At 38.4% G+C, this 23,833-nt stretch overlaps 1 protein-coding gene across 1 annotated transcript in view; it reads left to right on the top strand.

Annotated features, from left to right (window-relative positions):
* Nucleotides 1-23,833, top strand: part of LOC150085193 (neprilysin-2-like) — a 209,852-nt gene that overhangs the window by 75,855 nt on the left and 110,164 nt on the right. The window lies entirely within an intron of this gene.

The following is a 23,833-nucleotide window of genomic DNA, read 5'->3' as shown; positions in this document are numbered from 1 at the left end:
CTTTACAGGAATGAGTTCTTCATATGTAGACAATAAAAAATATTTTATATCAACATAGTTCCGGAAATGCTTGGTTTCCGAGTTTTGAAGGTCTATCTATGACCCTTAACTGTTCACATCACCTTATAGTAATTGTTTAAAATGTCCACCTTCTGCCTGAATACAGGCCTCGCATCGACGTCTCATGGACTCGCGAAGACGATGCCAAATTCCTGGCATGTTTCGTATTGTCTCACAACCTGCCACAATTTGATTGCGGAGAGTTTTCACATCAGCTACCGGAGTCGAATACACCAATGACTTTAAATGGCCCCACAAGAAGAAATCTAGTGGGTTTAAATCAGTGATCGTGGAGGCCAGGCAGTTGGTCCACCTCTACCTATTCACCGACCAGGGAACCTTCGATTCAGGTAATTGTGGGCTAGGTGGCTGAAATGTGAGGGAGTGCCATCGTGCATGAAGTGTGCTTGTTGACGAATGATCAGTGACATGTCGTTCAAGAAATCAGGCATGTTGTTTTCCAGAAAGTTTCTGTACGCCTGCCCTGTGGGTTTGTTTGGAAGTACATGGGGCCCAAATAATTTATCACCAAAAACACCCGCCCAGATGTTGAGGCTAAACCGCTGTTGGTGATGTGATGGAAGAATTGCATGCAGAAAGAGAGGAGTTGTATCACACTGCTGCAAGAACCACTGGCAGAACGTTACTCGCGCAGGGTAATCTGCTGGTGACAAGGCCTGTACCCGTTGCAGATGGTAAGGAAACAGTTGGTGTTCTCGCAACACTCTCCAAATAGTGGAACGGTGAACAGCCAGTTGCATTGCTATTCTGCGTGTGCTGATTCCGGGAGTGGCATGCACATCATCCAAAATCTCCTCCTCTACTTCAGGAGTCGTAGATCTTGGTCGTCCTCTGTCGGCAGCACGAGGTGTAAAGGTCCCATGTTCACAAAGGCGGCGATGGATACCTTCAAACGTTTTCCTGTCTGGACATCTTCGTTCTGTGAACTTTTCGTGGTACAAACGACGAGCCTCCAGAGCATTGCCATCCGCCAAACCGTACATAAAGTGCATATCCGCTTGCTCCTGATTTGAGTACATGGTCGGAATGGAAAACCACCAGATTCTGTCAGTACCTTGTGATGAAGGAAATCACGTGCGGGGGATAAGACGTTCCGGTTAATAACTCGGGAACCAAGCATTTCCGGAACTATGTTGATATAAACTATTTTTATTGTCTACATATGAGGAACTCATTCCTGAAGTTATGCCGTGTATTTTTGAGACACCCTGTATATTCTTTCTATCTTTTCTATGACATTAGTTGAAATTCAGTTAACTTCATATTATTTCCTTCATCACAAAGTACTGACAGAATCTGGTGGTTTTCCATTCCGACCATGTACTCAAATCAGGAGCAAGCGGATATTATACACTTTATGTACGGTTTGGCATTGATTTTTGCTTAACTCACTCACTGCGCTTTACACACAAAAAAAAAATAATAATAATAAAAAAATATATTAATTAAAAATTGTTTATTCTCTGAAATTGTATTTTATGTTATTGTACTCCCTCCTCTTGACTATTGCTGCTTAGCACTGTTGGAGTGCGGGTCCCATACGTTCTACGTATTCGCCATGTTTTCAAAACCGTTCCACGTGTTATCTGTTCTTTTGTTTTCGTTTAAAGCCCTCCTTGGCCTTTGCCCACCGCATCCCATGGTTCTTTACGCTGAGGCAGGTGCACTGGTGTCTCACTGTACTGAAACTGTAACTTGTCACCCTCCTGAACCCACCAACTAAAAATTCTTATACTTTCAAGAGCGCTCATATAATAAAAACATTGCAGCCAGACATTATATTACTGCACAGTACTATATTTATAATGTAACGATAGTCACGTATTGATAAAAATCTGATCAGCGTAATATTCGGTTATTCAAATTAATCGCTGTTTTTGTGCGAGTTATTGACTGCCACTTACGCTACTTTTATCCTTGAGGCTTTTGTTAGGTTAGGCCTGTGTGTCTCAAATAGCAACTGTGCTTCCAAACAAGCGCTGCTGTCAAACACAAAAACAGCGAGGAGAAAAAAAAAGAATCAACAACAGAGTCAGTTTAGTGCTCTTGTTTTAAGTCCGTTATTTTTTTGACATCAGTAACTTAAGAGGTAGTAAGTAGTCTATTTTAGAACGTAAACAATGTTATTTATTTCGCGAAACAAGAGGAAACTAAATCAAGTGGCTTAAGCTACTTCATCTACAGCAAAATTAAATTTAAAAGAGGAAATAAATGTAATTGCAAGCACAAAGTATAACTTAATGTTTATCGTAGCTATTAAATTAATAACCCCAGGGGCTCATATCTGGTGAGATGGGCTTGGCGCACCCAGGGTGCTGAGCTGGACATCATCATTCTTCTTTCTTGGTGATTCCCTTCTACTTCTCTCTCTCTCTCTTTCTCTCTCAGGGTAACTCAGGAATTTTTTTTTTGGCTGGTTCAGTATAAGCCTCGGGCTTCCTTGCACCATATGGCTAATAATAATAATAATAATAATAATTAATCAAAGCCGCAAGAGCGGTGCTAGTGACACGAGCCGGAACGAGTCCAGACCTTCTGTAGGTCTCGCTCACCCAGTTACAATATTTGTATATTATTTCAATACCATATTTTACGCAGTAATCATGAACTGTTGCACAGGGAGGCTTATTTCTGAGTGATCGTTTTTCGAATTTAAGCTTATTATGCTTATTCTATTTTTGATAATTAAAAAGAAATAATTCACCATTGTAAATGAAGATAATTCAGTTGCATACAACTAAGGAACAACCAGAATCCTCAGCAGATCTTTCATTAATTCTGTAAGTAATTAAATAAACTATGGTGCTATAATCTCAATTTAAAAAAAAAGGTTAGCATTTAAGGCTAAATTCAGATTGCATGTTATGGATACCACCATCAATTATGAAAACACAGGTTGAGCATAAAATAATTTCTCATAATGAAGTTAAAAATTTTTTAGGTTTATATCAGCTAACCTCCATGCTAAAAAGTATCCATGAAATGATACTTTTACTAAGGGGCTTATAAAGAAATCTCGATGATGGGTTCAGTGAACATTATTCCTAACGTAGCCGAGTGGTTACTTCGCGAGTGCAGTAGTACACCCATTGGAGTTGACTATGGTTCCAGCTCGTAACCACGATTACTTGTAAAGATTACAAGTTGTTACTTCAAAATGATTACTTGTAAAGTCTCCTGACTCGTGTGGTCGTACCAGACTATACACAGTACATTTTTTTTTTTTTTTTAATAGCTCTAAATGATCACTGCATCTTACCCTCATCGTTTGCAATTATAACAAGTTAATGTATTCAGCGCTTTACGTTTCAGGCGCGTTACCAGTTAGAAATAATTCATGATCTATAACAAAATAAGTCATCCCATCGACATGAAAATTTGTTACAAAGATTCTAAGTAAGCATTGAAATTTTGAAATGGATCGGAGCTCCTGGTCCAAATTTATAGTAATATTTCTGTAGAGGATCTGGGGAGAGAATGCCATGAAATAGGAATTGGACTTAGAACCATCCCAGAGATCAACAGAATATATGTTAAAATTTTGTCAGCAGTCTGCATTTTATTTATTTATTTATTTGAATTTACATTTACTTGTTGATTAATGTGAAAACACTTTCATTATTTATGCCGATTTTTGTAGGGTGGGGAATGAGGGCTGCAAAATTGTAACTGGACCTGAAATTTTGCAAAGGATCAACAGAAAATAGGTTGAAAATTTAGTCTTGATCCGACTTTTCGTTTTAGAGTAATACATGAATAGTTCATAGCTTCCTTTCCCCCTTCCCAACCACAGCCGATTTCTGTGGTTGGGAAGGGGAGGAACCTGTGATTGATCTTAAAAGGTCTTGAGTCAAGCATTAAGGCTACATCCGCACGTGATAAAGCCTGTTCAGTCAATAACTCCAAGTAATCACGGGAGTAGGATGGATTTTGCTATAATTTGTTTATCAAGATTAGATGAAAAACGAGACTAGCTAGCTAATGGGATATGGACAGCACATCAGCGAGTCATGCCTGTGCTGTGAAGGAAATTTGAACACAATTGTATCATTCGGGGAAAAAAAAAAAAAAGAAACTTTACAAACAGCGAAAATCGATTAATAGAACAAATTGATAGGGGATAATCGACAGTCCACTGCAATAACAGTGTATAGGAATTTCAAGTCACACGAAGCGTTTTTAAAATTCGAAATCTTGGATGTATCTAAATTAGGTCCAATATTGTGTGCAAAGTTTTATCAAATAGCCCTCTTTAGATAGTGGAGGAGCATTATCTCTCTTTGCTTTGTATCTAGATGAATACAAAGTAGGCTAATGCTCTAAAACTATAGGAACTTCGTCATCGGTTTCATGAAAACGAATATTCAAGCATGGAGTCACGATTTAGTGCGAATAACCTCCCAACCCCTTTGTATGAAAATTGCATTTTCTGTGATGATTAAGGAATATTTCAAATAGCCGTAAGAAAGAAAAATAAAATGTTTTAGACTTTTGATATTAATTGGATCAAGTAAAAACTCTGTAAAAATGTCATTTATTAAGTTGAAGGCTTTTTGTACTTTTTGTTATACTCTCATTGTGACAATCCCATCAAAAATTTGTAAACACCACCAAAGCCGAAAATGGATTATTTGAGGTAAAGATGTTCAGCATCAAAGTAATGAACTTTACTTAGTTTCATATCATAGTGGCATAGTGTTTTGTGAAAGGCCCCACCTGTGGTTTCCCACATCTGCACCATGGTACTTTGTGAAGAAGTACAGAATCTCTGTAAAAGCCAAAAAAAGTGTAATGTCTGGTTTCTGTCAGAGTAGTGTTATGTTTTGTTGTTGTGTCTCTGGCTGCTTGGCCGCAGAGCCCCTGGTGGGACCCCACGTTGCCCGCCACCACCACTGGGAGGTGAGCCAGGCTGCCCATTATACTCTGGCTGGCCTTTGCCAGGGTTGCCTAAGCTTCCTGACAAAGGTCAAGTGAAAAAAAAAAAAAAATAATAAATAAATAAAAAATAAAATAATAATAATAATAAATAAATAAAATAAAAAAAATAAAAAAATAATAATAAATAAAAAAAATATATTAAAAAAAGTCGGGGGGAGAGAAAACAGAGCAGGAGTACGAGTTAGAAGGAACAGAAAGAGGGAAAGGAGGACGGACTGAAGTTAAGGAGCAGTCCGCTCTTTGTGAGGTGAAAATAGGGGTCTGGGAGTGGGAGTTAAAGTAGTAGGGGACAGGTGCCCCTGCATGATCACCAGAGGCCAATGGACTCTGTATCCCGCACTCAGAAGTTCTCCAGAGTGCCACCAATCCCGCACCAGAACGGTGCCGGCTGATCCTACTCTATAAGGGGTTTGCAGCAGTCCCGCACCAGAATGGTACCAGCAGTGTTCCTACCCATAAAGGATTAGCAAGTTGTCAAGGCAGTGTCCTCTAGCGGAGAAGGAGCTAACCCACGCCAGCCTGATTCAGGCCTTGGGCAGCATGATCCAATGTTGTTCTCATTTCAGCAATCTTGGCTAGCCTCAGTGCAAAGATTTCCTGCGCATACACAGTTAGTGCCCTGTATGTGTTTTCATCGAGCAGCAGCGAGGACTCTTGGTTACGTGGATTCCTTTGAATTGCGGTAGCAAACTTGATTCTACTGTTGTCGTAGGCAGGGCACTCATACATGAGATGCCCCCAGGACTCTTCTTCTCCACAATGGCACCGCGGGTCTCTTTCAATCCCCATAGCTGTGAGTTTCTGACGGAAGGGGCCGTGTCCAGTGATAAACGTCATGTGCAGACCAGGTGAGAACCAGGGAGGGGGCTCTGGGTGAGTATGGTTTATAGTTGGGAGGAACGCCTCGTGATGTCTCCTTTCTGCGTGGTTTCCCAGCTCTGTTGCCATATCGCTTGTAGGTGTTGGGTGATTCTCCTCTTCTCTATCTTGGGGTCATTTGCAAGATCCAGCTGGAGATTTACTATTTCAGCTGGTGTTCCTTTCCTAAGGTGATAACATAAGCCTCGCCTGACTACTTCTAGGTAGAGTGGCTGACAACCTGTTAGAACTTCAAGGCAGGGGTGCTAACAGTGCGCCACGTCCTACTAATTGATAGCAGCATAAACCTTTGAATTGTATCCAGCTTCTGTTTGTTTTTTGCTAGTGTAGCTTGTCTGTACCAAGTGGAGGCACCGTAGCAAACTATCGGGACATATACTGCTTTGTATATGAGGGTCAGAGCTTTGTGCTTCAGGCCCCAGTCGGCTCTGTTCACCCTCCTGATCATGGCGGCATACTTTCGGATTTTGGTGGCTAGATATTTCAGGTGGTTATGGAAAGTAAGACCCGAGTCAATGTAAATACCTAAGTATTTAACCTCTGTGTACAGTCGGATGGGGGTGAAGTTTAATTTCATATCAGTTCAATTTCATAGTTTCATATCAGGTGGCCACAGCCTGAAGTGAACGATGGACTTATCATTCAAAATTTGTGGAAATACAAAATAAATAAATAACAACAAATAATACCGCTACTTAATTAGTATACAGTAATGTAGTAGATTCATTTTTCATTCACTCCAAGTACAAATTGTCTGCTGCATTGTATCCTTGTATGTTGAGCTAACAATAACTCTCATCTCTAACAGTTAGCTAAAGGAAAATGAAAATCGGCCTTGTAAACTTGATTCACAGAAGAGGTAAACCGGTGGTAATTACTGCTCCATGCCAAGAAAATGCACGATCACTGCACTTAATTATATTGTTTGGTGATTTAGTTACATCTCCAGTAAATTGTGCTTTGGAGTTTGACACGATGTAAAGAGGAGACCTGGAAGTAAGAGTTTTGTTTTGAAAAAATAAAAATAATAATAATAAATAAATTAATAAATTCCATATTGCTAAAGTATATGCTAACAAACAAGAATATTTTATGCAAATATATAGGAATAATGACCATTACTCAGCATATCCTTCACCATGTGGAAAAAGCACGGGTTCGAATTTCGTCAAAACAGGAGAAATTGTTATTGGATTTTTTTTTTTTTTTAATTGTTCTTTCCTTCTTCTTCAAGGGGCTCACATCTGATGAGTATGGGCTTGGTAGATACTCAGCATATCCTTCACCATGTGGAAAAAGCACGGGTTCGAATTTCGTCAAAACAGGAGAAATTGTTATTGGATTTTTTTTTTTTTTTAATTGTTCTTTCCTTCTTCTTCAAGGGGCTCACATCTGATGAGTATGGGCTTGGCACACCCAGGGTCTTGGGCTGGATATCATCATTCTTCTCTTTCTTGGTTTGGTGATTCCTTTCTGCTTCTGACTCTTGTTTTCTCTCTCTCTCTCTCTCTCTCTCTCTCTCTCTCTCAGGGTAACTCAGAATGTTTTTTTTTTTTTTTTTGGTTGGTGCAGCAAAAGCCTCAGGCTTCCTTACACCATATGGCTATTAATAATAATAAAAATATTATTATTATTATTATTATTACTATTAACCGATCATAGAATACCCGAAATTTACAGACATAAAACACTAATAATACCTCATGGCCTTAGTAACTTTGCCATAAAAACAAAACAGCAACACATTCACCATGGTTCGTACTCAGTAATATCACTCTCCTCCCCTCTCCTCTCATAGAATCACCAGCTAATTTTTGAAAGGATGGTCAAATGGTGGAGAAATAAACTTAAGCATAGAAATTAGGAGGAAAAAAGTAGGAAAAACATAATTCATTTTGACATATTAGGAAAATATTTGTAAAATCAGGTTGGCCTACAAAATAAACAGAATTCAGGTGATTGACTGATTTATTACTGAAATTTATACGGTATAATTCTTAACCCATTTATGCCGAAATGATGTGCGCTTTAAAATATTTTTGTACTGCGCTATATTTAGATATAATAAGAAACAATTACTGCAGAACAAAACTAGTATTTTAATTTCACAATATGTGCTAAAAGTGTTGATGTCAAGCATTTAATAATTATAAAAAAATTTTAAATTTCTTATTTACACGTTCTTCAAAGACTCGATTAACTTTCACTGCTAGCATAGTGATTATAATCACTGTTCTTCTACACTGTGTTTAAAAGGCCTAGTTGTGATTTCCATCTGGGCAAGAAGGACTCTTATGGACTACTTTCATACAATGGTTAGTCGGTCTCGAGCGAAAGTTGCAGTTTTTCCTTGTAGAAAGTGAGATTTTATATGGCTCAAGCGAGGAAACCGACCGTAGACCGAATATACTTCTGGTCTTATGGCCTTAGATGCCTTGGCGCTTATTTTAAACTGTCTCATCTAAGACAATTTGATATCAGCCACTGGAACTTTATATGAGGACTTTGCTTTTTTGTTATAGTAAATGCACATGGGCTTTGTTTTTCTTGGAGGAGTATGTAATGAGCAGTCGCTGTTTCTAAAAACTCAAAATATATAAAGTAGCACATAATCTTCTGTTCTTTCTTCCACTTTATTTAAAGGATTAATTAAGTTTATTGAACCTTTAAAGCAGAAATAAATTACACCTACGCAAGGCCTTAAACCAAAGCAAAGAATATAACACAAGTAGTCGACTTTTGGAACTAGTTTGAGTACGTTTTCAAGACAAATGAAACTGGTAACACGATCGAACCACTAATGCATATACCGTATGTAATACAAATATGTGCTTCCTTTTCATGAAAACATTACCCAAAGTGGTTCCAAAACGTCGACTAGATTTAGGGCCTTGCCTATAAGTAATTTATTTCCGCCTTTAGGTTCAATAAATTTAATTAACTAGTAAAAAAAATTAAAGAATTAAATTAGTGTATTTTATTTATTTATTTAGACTGCTCTTACGTATGTCTCTAGCATGTCAAAACATTGATTTGAATGTTAGAACCACAAAAGACTTGTAATTTCCATTTAGGATAGTATCATTAGGTGACAACCAAATGCGGACTTAGATATTAGCAAACAGCAAAAGGGTAAAGATGAAATATAAACTGCCTGGCCACTTTATTAGGACTGTACTAATAGTATGTTGGGCTGGTTGCTCCTAATCACTGCTCTGATACGGCGTGGCATAGAGTCAACAAATTGCTGAAAAATGACACGAGGGAATATCGAGTTATTCATATAACAAAACTGTTCACTATCTGGAACGATGTAGGACAGAGGCTTATGCTGACGAACACGTCTTTCCAGTTCTCATCATAAACGGTCCATCCCACAGATGCTTAATTGAATTGAGATCTGAGAATTGGGCTGTCTAAGACCAATGCGTGAAGTCTTCTTCGTGTTGCATAAAGTACTTCTTTACACATTTAGCGCAGTGGATATATTGCCATGTTGAAATTACCCCTGTCTATAGTGTAAACATGCAACATTATCCGAACTGCATCGATTTTCAGATATGCTCTGGAGTTCACCATGCCCTCCAGTGGATCCAGGGGATCTACGAATATGTCATGAAAACATGTATTACACCATTACAGTTCCTTCAGTGCCTATACTGTCAGTGCACAACCGGTTCGTTCCAGTACTTCGTGTGGTTTCGTGCACATGCACTCACTTATCGGTGCTGAAAAGCAAAAGTCGGGGATCACCAAAAAACTTGACTAGCTTGAAGTACTGTACTTTCGTGTCCATCCATTGCATTCCTGACACCAAAGCAGCCGTATTTTCCGGTTGCGTCCGAGGTCAGTGAGAGACCGTCCACGAAGGTCTCTTATTCCCTTTATTCATTCTTTCTTTGTACTGTTCTTCGCATAGTGTGGATAATGATGCCTTGTGACGTGTCCGCATTAAATGCAGACACGTCACAAGCAGAGGCTAATTGGTCGTCATCGAACAACTCGTTCCTTGACCTAATATTTTCGGCCGCAGTTTCACCTTTTCACGGGTGTGTTCCAGGCGTGTTTCTTTTTCTTAAAGACTGAATAATTGATAGCGCACCAACAATTATACATTCTTGGAAGTCCACGAGATCCCGTATGTTCCCATTTTCCGGTGAAATGATTATACCACTAGTCGGGTCATATGGATTACTATTACACAAATTACTGCATATTGCCCAAACATCCATGGTCCTAATAAAGTGGCCGGGCAGCGTATGATGGTATGAATTACATAGTAACTTGAGCTGCATAGTTTCGACTTGTGAACGCGATGCCATCCAAGAAAAAGTATGTTTAAATGTTTGTAACATCCCCACCAAATTTTTCAATAAAACGGGAAGGTGAAAATGAGATTCTGTGTTTTCTAATGAACGAGATAATTTGTTTCCAGCTCTGCTCTGTTTGCTAGTTTTGGAGTAAGTAACCTTTGTGATTTTTACGTTTACGTACATCATAATTGTGATTTAGAGAATCTTTATTGCTATAATAAGGAAAAACTCCTCTGACCGTTTGGTCGTCCCGGAGTATAAACAGAAAATTTATTTATTATTTATTTAAATACATACATAAAATGTTTCATTATACCCGTCACGACTGCAAGGCCAGGGGTTCACATTAGGGGATTACCAACACTCCTTTACAGATTATTATGTAATTAAGTTTTAATAGATATTTAGTTTCCATCTTAGGATACATTCATTTAGAATATATTTAGGATACATTAATGTAGAGTATATTGATTTATTTAGGATAATTCAGGATACATAAATTTTTCTGTACATTGGGATACTGTACAAAAATATATTAATCGAATGTAACTGAGAACATGGTAGGCATTGAAAACCAAAACATTTTAGGCAAAGTTATTTAGCTGGGGTAATTCCTGCTTTTTACTATACAGAGCAGAGACTTCATTTTTAATCCGCATTTTGACATGATTGGTCGAATGCAGTCAAATTCGTCTCAGTAGAAAAATGTTCACTGCCTTAAAAGATTACAAAATTCTTTACAGTTCTATCAAAAAGTGGAAACGATTCTTTCTCATGTACAGTACTTGTATCGGTCTAAGTACAGTGTATTCTTTTGATATTTATGGAACAGCTCATGTTTTTCATTTTTTTTTTCCTGTTTCGACAATTGCATAGCAGGAATGTGGTTGTTGCTATAAAAGTTTTGAAATTGAGAAAAGGTTTAGTAAACAACAGCAACTGAGCGGGTTCACTTTCAAGTCGAACTGTGACACACTAAAGTAGGTTAAAACTAGTTCACAGGGAAGCTAGTTCGTATTAGAAGGACGGTGTAAGAAAATAAAAGTGACGGCTACTTCAACTAAATGTTTCAACACATGACATATAAAGTTTTATTTGTTGCTACTTACTTTCTTAGGAGGGATGACGTTAAGTTCCTGCTTCATATATACCCTTTGAGTCAATGCCTAATGAAATCGTAGGAAATGGAGCACGTTCTGCAACACAGATTTCTGATGTTTTCTCCAATTGTTAGGTCAACGGCCATTTTTATTATTTTATTAATTATCAATCCCGAAAACAATTTTATAAGGAAAACATAAGTTATTCTAAGAGGTGAACAAAAATATTTATATATACACTAAGTGGTTCCTGGATGATGACCATTTCCCTAATACCTTGTTGAGCCACTTTTCGCACGTGTAACAGCCGTTATTTGCCTAGTCATCGACTTCACTAGATGTGTGAAGATGTACGTAGGGACGTTGTTGTTGTTTTGGTTTTAGGAGCATCGGCGACCAAGGCCACGTTGCTCCGTGTATATTGTGTGTAAATTGCGTGTTCTGAGGTCGATTTTCTGTTTGCTGGACGAAAAACCCGAGTTTCCGGAAGAAAAACACGCTATCTTTGCCTAAGATCGGCTAACTCAGCCACGTTGTGAAAGAGACCCATAAAAATTCCTCCCGTCATCGACGGGATTCGAATTCAGCTCTTTTCCTTCCGGTTTGGGGAGGACGGCGATCCTACTAACTGTGGGACGAGGGATAGGCAGCCATTTTGCCTGCAAGGTTGTCCACGGTGTCTAAATAGATGATGGTTGCGTGTCCAATACGCCTCACGCTCCGTTAGAAAACATCCTACAGTTCAATTGGATTGAGGTCAGGCGAATTTGGAAGGCAATCAAGATGGCCGATATCTTCACTGTGTTCCTCGAACCATTCGTGCGCAGTTAGAGTAGAAGATCCCGTTTCAGTCCGGGAAAAAATGCAACGTGGCAGGATGCACATGGTCTCCTAAGAGCTGCCGGTAGGCCTCACCAGTAAAAGGTTGATCCATACGCACCAGGGATCCTAGTTTTTGCCAGCAAAACGTGTCCCATATTAAGCAACCACCGTCATTGCCATAGTGGGCATCATCCACGATGGGTCCATGGACTTGTGTTGCTTGCACCACACACGAAGGCGTCCGTCGGCGTGTTGCACCAGGTATTTAGATTCATCCGACCAGCAGACTCGAGTTCTCTAGTGTCCAACGACCATGTTGTTGACACCACTATCCATCGGTCTGCGCGGATAGCACAGTGGTATCGTAATCATCCACCCCCACGCCTGGTGGAAAAGGCACGGGTTCGAATCTCGTCGATGACGCGAGGAACGTTTAGGGGATTTTTTTACTCCGTGACTGAGTTAGTCGGTCTCAGGCGTAGATAGCTTGGTTTTTCGTCTAGCAAAGCAGGCAAATCGACCAGAGAACACACGTACAGACACAATACACATGGGTAGTTGAAAGTGATTTTCTAGGTAGCTCTAATATAATAGTTTAGTTTAGTTTAGTATTCGCCATCAACGATGATCAGCGGTGAGGCGAGTGTGTCTCTTGGGTTGTTGTTATTTGGTTTTTAGAGCATTAGCAACTAAGGCCATATTGCTCCGGGAATGTGCGGTGGTCATTCCCTGACATTTCCGCATCCTCCGTATTTGGTGGTGACGGGTTCGAATCCCAGTCTAATCAAAAAGCGTGTGCTACGCACCGCTGCTCCTTCCCACCTAGCTACGGAGGCGCCTCTTGGGGTGTCAGCTGTGGAACCTCATACGTCTGAGTATACGGCGCATCGTCATTTGGCATATTGCTCTTGCATTCCCCACATTGTATTGCGATGTCAATTGTGCCACAGTGGCACCTCAATTATGAGTGTATGTTCATCTCGTATTCATTATTTCTAAAGAAATTATTGTTATTTCTATTTCATTATTATTTCTAAAGAAATAGTTTCTTTAGAAATAATTCGGTTTTTTCGTCCAGTAAACAGAAAATCGACCAGAGAACACACGCAATTTACACAGTATATACGGAGTAATATGGCCTTAGTTGCGGATGCTCCTAAAACCCTACTACAACAATATCTCACAGATGCTCTGTAGAGTTGAGAGCAGGCTCTGGGCTGGACAGTCCAACTTTTTGATGCTCATGTCCTCTTTTCAAACCAGTCCATCGCAGCTCCAGCAATAGGACGTGGAACGTTGTCCTTCTGATGCAGAAATGGGCCTTCTCCAAGGTAGTTGCCCAAGTGTAGGTAACGCATTATTGTGTAAAACTGCTAGATAGACCTCAGCATTCATAGTTTTATCCAAAACAAGTAATGATCCCAGATCAGACCATCACACTGCCTCTGCCAAACTTCATTATCTGGACGGTAAAATCGGCAAGTAGCTTTCTCAGGGCATTCGCCACACTCAGACACGACCGTGAGATCATGTACCATGACTCGTCACTCTAACAGCACAGCTTTCCATTAATCTACCGTTCAGAACTGCTGGCCTTACACCAAACTAAACGGCGTCTGGAATTAGTCGCGGTGATTAGTGGCTTGTGGATGGCTACAGGACCATGCAGCCCTGCACAAGCCATAACCGTATCATGATATCGCTGCATGATATGGGTTATGGCTAGCTTGCAGTACCTACGTGGCTTACTTAAGTTTTGGAAACCTGTGTATATGGCATTTTTCTTATTTATCGGTATCCTTTCATTCTGCTTCTTAGAGTGATTACCTATTATTTTAATGGATTTCAATAGGAAATGAACATTAAATTAACCGATGAATCATAGAAAAAGCCATGATAGTTCCATGCATTGAAATGCGTGATGAAAGAATAAGGAACGAAAAAGTTATTCCAAAATGTCATAGTACACTATTCATCTGACTATTATACTTTATTGTTAGCGATGCCTGACGAGAGTTTTTCACTTTTCTTTTGTGCTTTGCTCACCTTGAGAGTAGCAAGTATTCATTACATTAAATGGGGAAATCTCAGCCTTTCACTGTATTTGATTCTTCTTGATTTAAGTGTCCTTGACTTCTGTTGTGGCAACGAATAACAGTAATGCAATTTAAGTAGTATCTCAGCGAATTACAGCTGTTCAAGTCGATGAGGGCTTTCAACGAATGACGTCCACCGATCGATTTCAATGAAATAAAGCTGGTGGAAGTTGTTTTATACTAGTTTAAGAGCTCAGTGCAAACAGCAAAATTGTTCAAGGAATTTGATTCGAAGTATGCGCTCTATTAGTAAAAATTTTTAAATTCGTGTTTGGTAAAGACGGAACCCTCGATTCTACTCCATTGTGGACATCATGGAAAACAGGTATGCCACCAACAGATTATACTGAAATTTAGTGGTAAAATCAATGAGCATATAAGATGCTCATTGATTTTACAAGTGTTTCACAAATACAGCCCTCATCAGACAGATGTTCCTCTTCTCTGCCAGGCTTTTTAATGTGTCTCATATCATTAAACTTTCTTCAAATGAATATTTCTTATATCTTGATGCTAGTTGTCCTCATTGAAATTATTATATGGAATTAGGTAGATTATCCCATATCCTGTCATGTTTGGGAGAACAACTGAATTTCAACTGTTTAGTTAATGGTCTTAGTCCTCACAGCTGAACAAACTTTTCCTTCGCAACTAATTGTGGAAGTAATCGTGTTTGAAAGAAGTGCAACTATTTGCACTATTTTCAAACACTTTTGTTTCAAAGTAGGGAATAACACCACTGAATTAATTAAACAGTTTGGTTTCTAGTTCGGTTACTTTGTGTACCGAATGTATCCGTGAATTTTCAGTTTCGAGTGGTGGGAATTAAGATGTAATCAGACATACAAAGGAGTAAGCATAAAGACAATGTGAAGTGCATAGAAATAAATGTAAAGAGAGAATGAGAGAGAGAATGAGAGAGAGAGAGAGATGTTGATTGTTTCGGTTAAAAAAAAAAAGTGCCATTTTAGATTGCCACATTACAGATGATTCAAATTACACATGGCAGCAATCAATAAAAAAAGTAAACTATATCATTGAGATGACCTTTCCTAAATAAACAAAAAAAAAATCAGGGAACTGAAAGCAGCCTTCTCTCAGTACCAGCATTGGTAGGTGATTGGGCATCTGAACAATTTGAATACGTGTGGGATCCCTTTGAAAACTGTAGTGCACTTAACGTTGATAATTCTAATAATCGATGATGTTTTGTAAAATTGAACTCTTAAAGTTAAATTGAATTCTTTCCGCTAACTTCGGTAGCTTAATTTTAACTTCACTAATAGATAAAGTTTTGGTAATATTTTCATTTCTCTAATACTTTGTTAATTTATATTCTGTAATATACATGTATTGTAAATTTAAATTTTGTAATCTTTCTTAAGGTCAAATTTTGTCTCAATAATGGTTGTTACAATATCCAATTTCACGACATCATACCCAGATGGCAATTCCTATGAGTCATGATTTTGTTCCTTGTATAGCCTGTGTACTCAAGGGTTGGTCTAGTAGACAAACCAAACTCGACTGCGGATTCTTTTCTTTGCACAAGATGTAAGAAGTGTGCCATCTCAAATTAAAGCCTAGAGCATTACTAAAAAGAATTTGACTCACTGCAGAAAAGACGACTCGCCCTAGAAACAAATGAAACTGGGGGCTCTTCAGGGACTCAAGTATCTTGTAGTTTGTCAAGTTCTGCACCCCGGTCCTAAATTAGAATAGTCAAATCCATACTGCTCTAGTTGAAGGAGATTTAGTTTTACTGGGAGACTCTATTGCAGTCAGTTAGTAAGGATTTTGGACTAAAGATGAATATGGCTAAAACAAAAGTAATGATGAACAAGTATGCCACGGAAAGGGAAATAATGATTGAAGGAGCAGTAATTGAAAAGGTGGAGTCATATACTTATCTGGGACAAGTTATTAGCTGTAATAATGATAAATGGCTGGAAGTCAAGAGAAGAATAAATTTTGGATGGATAGCATTCAGGAAATATAGTCACATACTGAAGAGCAATATCCCAGTTTGTCTGAAACGTAAAATAATGAATCAATGTATACTCCCATGACTTATGGAAGTGAAACTTGGGCACTCACCAAAAGAATGGAAGAGAAGCTAAGAACTACACAGCGAAGAATGGAACGAATTATATTGGGAATCAGACTGTTAGATAAGAAGAGAAACACATGGATTAGGCAGCAAACTCAAGTAAAGGACATTCTTATCAAAACTAAAGAACTAAAATGGTCTTGGGCAGGACACATAGCTCGAAGACATGATGACAGATGGACTAAGAAAATAACAGAATGGTACCCAAGAGGAGCTAGAAGAAAACCTGGAAGACAAAGGCGGAGATGGATAGATGAAATTCATGAGTTTTTGAGTAGTAAATGGATGGCCAGTGCTCAAAACAGAAGGAACTGGAAAGTTGCTGGAGAGGCCTTCATCCTGCAGTGGATTGAAAATGGCTGATGATGATGATTGTCAGTAAAAAGGATAATGTTTTTTCTAAAGAAGATACGTGGCCCAGAACCAGGGTATGTTTGCTAGGAGCAACAATTTATGATGTTATCAACAGGCTGTCAGATTTTAAGGGAACGAAAGAGAGCACTATTATTCATGTGGGGGACTAATGTTATTAAACAAACACTACCTGACGATTTGTTTGATAAGTCAAGACTTGAGGGAATCTTTCAAGGTTCTAAAGGGGAAATGTTTATCACCGTGGCCCGCATTTGTAGATAAAAGGAATTTATTTTATAGAGAGACAGGCCTCCGTAGCCGAGTGGTCAGGAGCGGGAGTGCAGTAGCACACGCTCTTTGAGTTGACCGGGCTTCAAGCCCCTGACTGCTGAATGCGGTCGATCTGCCAACCCGCATTGGACCAGCGTGGCAGATTATGGTCCATTTTCCTCAACATGAATTGTTGGGGGCTTCCATCCTGCAGTGGGTTGATAATGGCTGCACTTTACCTTTATTCGTTTGATCACAGGTGGTGCCAATAAATTTTGCTAGTATCATTGAGGGTACCGTAAGGGTTCAGCGAAACTGCTTCGTTGGGATAAACCGGCGTTTATCAAATTAATGCTTGCACAAACCCGGATTTATCTAATTATATGGGTCAAAGTAATGCTTGCACGCATCTCAAGAATCGTTGTTTGTTGCCGCAACCACTGATGTTGGCTATATGTTCTGAGGGTGACAATGTTTCAAATAAGCAGGAAGATAAAGCTAGGGCAACAAGCCTAAATGACTTCGACGGGTGTGTCAATGTAGTAAAGTATATAAGAATACTTAGTCTTTGTTATCAATAAAAGATGAATTCGAATTCCCGGTTAGGACAACTAACGCTGACACAATACGGCTAACAGAACCGTGGTGCCACCAGGAAATTAGGGATGACAAGTTCCACTATGGTATGTATAATGTATTTAGAAAAGATAAAAGTAGTGGTAGGGACATGCTTCTTTATCAAAAGCAACCTCAGCGCGAAAAGTGCTTTTGCCGATTCAGAAGTTACGTTTGCTAGCATGAAATCTGTATGTTGTGAGTTAGTTGGAAGCAAAGCTGTAGTGAGATTGGGAGTAATCTAAAAACTAGAAGAAGATTGTGAAGAGTATTGCAAGAGTCTCTACATGCACTTGGAATGGTCAAGAAAGAATGAATATCATATTATGGGCGATTTCAATCTACCTCTAATTGACTGGAATAAGTGGGGGAGAAACTCACCAAGGGGAGACAAAGTTTTTAAATAAACTAGATGATTATTATTTATACCAGCATGTTAGAGAAAATAATAGGGGGTAAAAACATTATTGACCTCATCATTACTCACGAATACAAGAAACAGACCATATTTAGTAATCACGTGGTTCGATCCCGCATGATTATTATTATTATTATTATTATTATTATTATTATTATTATTATTAATAGCCATATGGTACAAGGAAGCCTGAGGCTTATGCTGCACCAGCCAAAAAAAAAAAAAAATTCCCGAGTTACCCTGAGAGAGAAAGAGAGAGTAGAAAGGAATCACCAAGAAAGAGAAGAATGGTGATATCCAGCTCAGGACCCTGGGTTTGCCAAGCCCATACTCACCAGATGTGAGCCCCTGGAGTTAAATTTACTAAATACGGGTTTCTAGTATTCTCTATGTCTTGTGAACACCTCGGACCTTGTGGTCGTCCTGGAGTATAAGAAGAAATTTATTTTTTCTTTTATAACATCGCAGGGCTTAAAGTACAGGAACCATTGACAGGCAATGATCACATAGCCGTTAGTCGGAGGATGAAGAACGATGTTGCAGTAGTTAAAGGTAAAGGCACGGGTTTTAATTTCAGAAAAGGGGACTATAATAGTTTAAGGCGCTATATGGCAACTACTCGTTGCGTGGATTTCAGAGTGAGGGCAAATACATTAGAATCATGGAATATCTTTAAAGCAATAATCATAGATGCATAAACGCATAAATACCATTAAGAAAATATAGCAGGAGGATGCCGATATGTATGAATACGGAGCTGACCACTCTATAGAGCAGAAAAAGACAGCACACCTGCAACAGTTACAAGTTGATCTGAAATAGTATCACAGATAAGGTTAGGGAAGACAAGGTAGACTATCAAAAAGCACTGCCTAAGAGAGCAAAGAACGGAGACAAGGAGGTTTTCATGTAATGAAATAGAAAGAAGAAGAAGAAGAAGAAGAATTAAAACGAATCAGATTGGACTTGTGTACTGTGTGTGTGTGTGTGGGAAGTTCTTAGATAACCAAGCAGTTGTTGCTGATGAATAAGACTTTCGCATCCGTCTTTACTGTCGAAAGATCTTTCATTCTGAGAAGAGGCTATAGGAGTGAGGCCGAGCCATATGAATTAGTGATTTCGAAATTACAGATGATTTAATTAGAAAACTTACTTGCATAAGGCAAGTAAGGATACTTGCCTTTATGCAAGTCAGAAAGGATTACTGGATATATACCATCAACTCCTGGAGTTGATGGTATATACCCAGTAATTCTGAGAGCGGCTACCAGAGAGTGAATTTAACCACTGAGGTTAATTACGAGGGCATCATTGGACTCGGGAGAGATTCCTTCGGATTGGAGAAGTGCCAACTTATCGCGAATACATAAAGGTGGTGATAACAGTGAAGTAGGTAACCACAGACTTCATTTAGTCTGACTTCAATAGTAGGAAAAATCTAGGAATGTTTAGATAGGATGATTTTTGTAGGATGATAATACAATACATACCACTGAAGTAAAAAAAAATATATTGTTTAAGTTACCTGGTAAAGTATTTTGGCACAGTTTCTAATGAGTTGAAGGTAAGGAACAATTTCGATATTATTTGGTTTTAGCAACCCATTTGACTCATTTTCTCATGAGGTTATTTCATAAGGCGGAACATGTTGGGATTACTGATAATATTCTAAGATGGATTGCAGGGTGGCTGCAGGGCAGAAGGAAAAGTTTGGGATTAATGGATATTCTTCATATTGTTGCAATATCAGAAGTGGGGTTCCCCAAGGATCAGTTCTTGGACAAATGTTTCTGATTTTCATAAACGACATCAACGAAGAGATAAAGGGCGAAATGTAAAATTTGCAGTCAGCGTGAAGATTGGGAGCGTCGATGATCGGTGCCAAGATTACTTGAATAGGCTTCAAGAATAGTCAGAAAAGTAGCAGCTATCTATTAATGCAGCAAAATGCAAGGTCTTACACTTGGGGAACAGCAGCAGTGGAAGAAGAAAGGGACCTGGGAGTTACGATACAGGCAGATATGAAGTTCTCTGAACAGTGTAAACAGTCGGTCAGGAAAGCCATGGTGTCCTATCGATCGATGATTTATCGAACATTATCCTGTACAAATAAGGAGTTCATAATCCCACTGTATAAAACAATTGTAAGACCGCGTTTTGAATACTGTGTTCAAGTATGGAGACCTCATCTGAAAAAAAAAAAACATTGAGCTTCTTGAAAGGGTCCAAAGTTGGGCAACATGCATTCCATTTCTGATCTCACATGGCGAGATCGGCAATAGTGCGACCATACGAGGTTATGTTTGCTACTGATCTTGGCAACGAGGCATATTAGAAGAGACCTGATTGTAGTGTATAAGGCCCCGAAAGGAGTTAGTAAAATGAAAAAGCGGAATTTTCACTGCTGTAAAGAATTCCAGAACTAGAGGCCATAAATTCAAATGACAGAGAATGAGGTTTAGACAAGATTATAAGAAGTTTTCTTTTAGCCAGTGAGTTGTTGGTTATGTAGCAAGTTGCCTTAGCAGGTAGTTGAAGCTGACAGTTTGAAGAAATTCAGATGTCAACTGGATAGTACCTAAGTGAGTAGGAAGTGCATAATTTGCATTTTCTTATCTACTTTTTCTTTTTTGTTCAGCGTATCAAAAGCTTGTGGCTTCCTTGCATTATATGGCTAATACTAATATTTAATTTCACTGTTACGTTAAGCCTAAAAACTCGAGTAGCAAGAGTATTAAAAGAGACAAAGGAGCACTAAGCGGTGATAGATTGTGCTTGTCATCTGATTAATTTGTATGCCGAAGAGGGGGGCTGCATGTCTTCTTGTGAAAGTAGGTGAATATTTTTACCTACTTTCACAAGACGGATGACACTTACTGCTATCTAGAAAGCACTGCTAAAAGGAGAGATAGATTTAAACAGCTTCAAAAATTCATATCATTGAAGTAAAAAAAAAAGGTTTTGAAGCATGTGTGCACACGTTGGCTATCTTTAACTTAACTTATAGAATACTGGCAGTCTCTGAAAAGTCTATTTAGTGAAGAGGTTAAAAATAGTGAGAAAATCCATATGAACATTTTTCCTAGTTTTCAATTTGAAAAGTACAGCAAGCAATCTGTTAGGGCACTCCCTCATGTCCGTATCTAGTTCATGATCCGAAAGAAATTTTGAAAGAAGACAATGAACTCCTCAAGAAAGTACTTCTGACTCGGAAACTTCTGAGGAAAGCAAATAGGCCAAGCAAGCTGATAACTCTAGGCATATATTCCTCACTTTTGTGGAAAGTCTTCAGATTATGTTCAGATTTTCAAATGTTGCGTCAACGTTTGAAAATCTGCATATCTCCTCAGTCCAACGTCATTACTCCAAGGTCATTACTCCTAGATATGCTGAAGAATGTTATGCATCTTCCGGTAATTATTACTGATTACTGGAAGATTCTAATTAATTAATTCAAAATATTACTTTCCAGTTCCATTTTGTAAGTTAACACATTTTTACTGCCAAGGTCATAAAGAATTAAAACAAAAGAAGACTATGGTTTGTTCAGTAAGGTTTGTTCATTAAGTACTTTAATGCTGTATGTGCCTACATTGTGTACAAATTTACATTTAAAAATTAACCCTTAGAAACGCTGAGATAACACAAATTTCATCAGTTAGTAGTGCGTCATCTTCAAATTTGAATTTTTTATAAACAAGTTTCCACTACTTCTTGATATCATTAAAGATAAATAGATGAAGCAATAGGTATTTCGCGGGATCAATTTTGTCTTTTAATGTGATAACCTAAGCCGCTATTATAAAAGAAGGTTGGTTGTTGTAGAATTTAGATGCATCAGCAACTTAATCCATATTTCGCCATATCTATATAATGTCTGTGAATTGCATGTGTTCTATGGTCGGTTTGCTGTTTGCTGGACGAAAAAAATCCGAGTTTCCAGGAGAAAAAACTCTACCCACCTTGGCTTGAGATCGACTAACTCAGCCACTTTATGAAAAAGACCCATACAAATTGCTCGCGTCATTGATTGGATTCGAACTGAAGTCTATTCCACGCTGTGTGGGGGAGGTATGAAAGAACTGAAGTACAGCGGTCCTTGACTGAGAAGCTAATAAGTGCACAAGGAAGCTTGGGATAATAAAGCATGATTTGGAATAATTTGTTATATAACAAATTATTCCAAATCATGCTTGTAATTTTAACAATTCCTCATAGCAATATGAGTGTAAGAGGATGTTCAACCAGGTAAGAAAACTGAATTCAGATCCTTGCTGGTGAAGCTTTTGTGATGCTCATAACAGCCAGGTTTAAACAGCAGGGATATTGTAATAAAAGAACTTTGACTCAAAATTTTTGAAGAAGACAGAGTCTGCAACAGTATATATATATTTTTTTGAAGCAATCATAATCAGTTGATATCTAACAGACAATTCAAGCAAAAGTCCATCTACAATATATGGTATATGGATGACCTATATGATGTGAATGAAAAACAGAAATAATAATAATTACCTGGTTTCTATTGGTCTGACTTTAATGAAATTTAGAAAGGCTCTACAAATCTTTCTAAAAGGGTGGAATTTAAAATTCCATGATAATCCATTCATTGAGAGTCGAATCATTACATATGCACGGACGAAGAAAGAAAGAAAGAAACAACAATTGACAGATTTCCACCGGCCCGATTTTAATGAAATTCGAGGCGTCTCAACATCTCTTGCTAAAAGAGTCAAATATAACATTTTATGAAAATACATCCACTATAAATTTAATTATTACATGCGGACGGACGGACATGGTGAAAGCAATAGGCGCATTACGCATATATGCATCTCTAAAAACTGCATAACCATTTTTTTAAAATTCAGCCATAACTCTAATCTTTCAGAATTGGACACGTTTAAACAACCTGTATATATATATATATATGTTGTATGGAAGGCCGATGTATGCTGTATGAATTAATGTTAGTTTCATTGGGTCATCCTTGCTGGGACTGACTGATCCCCATTTGTTTGAATTTAGGAACTTTCAATATGTATTCCATTCGTCGCAATCCCCAAGGATCGTTTAGTGTGTTGCCTCACACATTGCTTTTTTCGACGGGCCTCCAAGAGTATTGTTAGTCATGTAGACCCTTCATTTTCTTCTGTAAACTATTTTTGCCAACTGAAAACATTTTGAGCATCGACTAATAGTCATGACGTGATAAATGATTCAGATGGGAGTCAAAAATTGTTGGGAGCCGTCGACGCCGAAACTTACTAGTCCGACCCTGGTTGTAGTACCTGGTTAGTGGCAGCTCGTCGTTGTGCGCACTTTAAATCCATGCCTGGTACTGTAAACAAGTGTGCAATGAACAGCTGTTACCTCAGAACTGAAAATTGAGCTAGTCAAATGAAAAGATGATTGCATCACAGACAAAAACGCAAGCTTCTACACGCAATCGGTTGAGAAAGTGGGAATTTAAAATGACTGAATAAACCGTATTACACGTTAAGCCTTCGATTATTTTAAAAAAAATAACGAAAAATAGATGCCCCTTAGAAAAATATACAAAAGTAAGCTTTAATGAAATTTTTAAGCGAAAAACATAGTTACAAGTCTCGCCATCAGAGGGCCAAAATAGTTTTTATATATAAAATCCAGTACACATATTGACATAAAATTGTGTCCACCATGCTGGTCTGTAAGTTGATGCGACATGAACTTGTTGACCAGTAGTGCGCGCAATATTTTTCTTTGTGGATGGGAGGGAGTATGGGTCAGAACTGCTGCTTTTTCCTAGAGAAAACTACCAGTTTTTTCGTTTGATGAAGAAGTCTTTTGAGGAG

Source organism: Mastigoproctus giganteus, chromosome 5 (genome assembly GCF_048544385.1).
Source record: "Mastigoproctus giganteus isolate SK-2022 chromosome 5, ASM4854438v1, whole genome shotgun sequence".
NCBI lineage: Eukaryota > Metazoa > Arthropoda > Arachnida > Uropygi > Thelyphonidae > Mastigoproctus > Mastigoproctus giganteus.
This window is presented reverse-complemented; position numbering and strand designations above follow the sequence as displayed.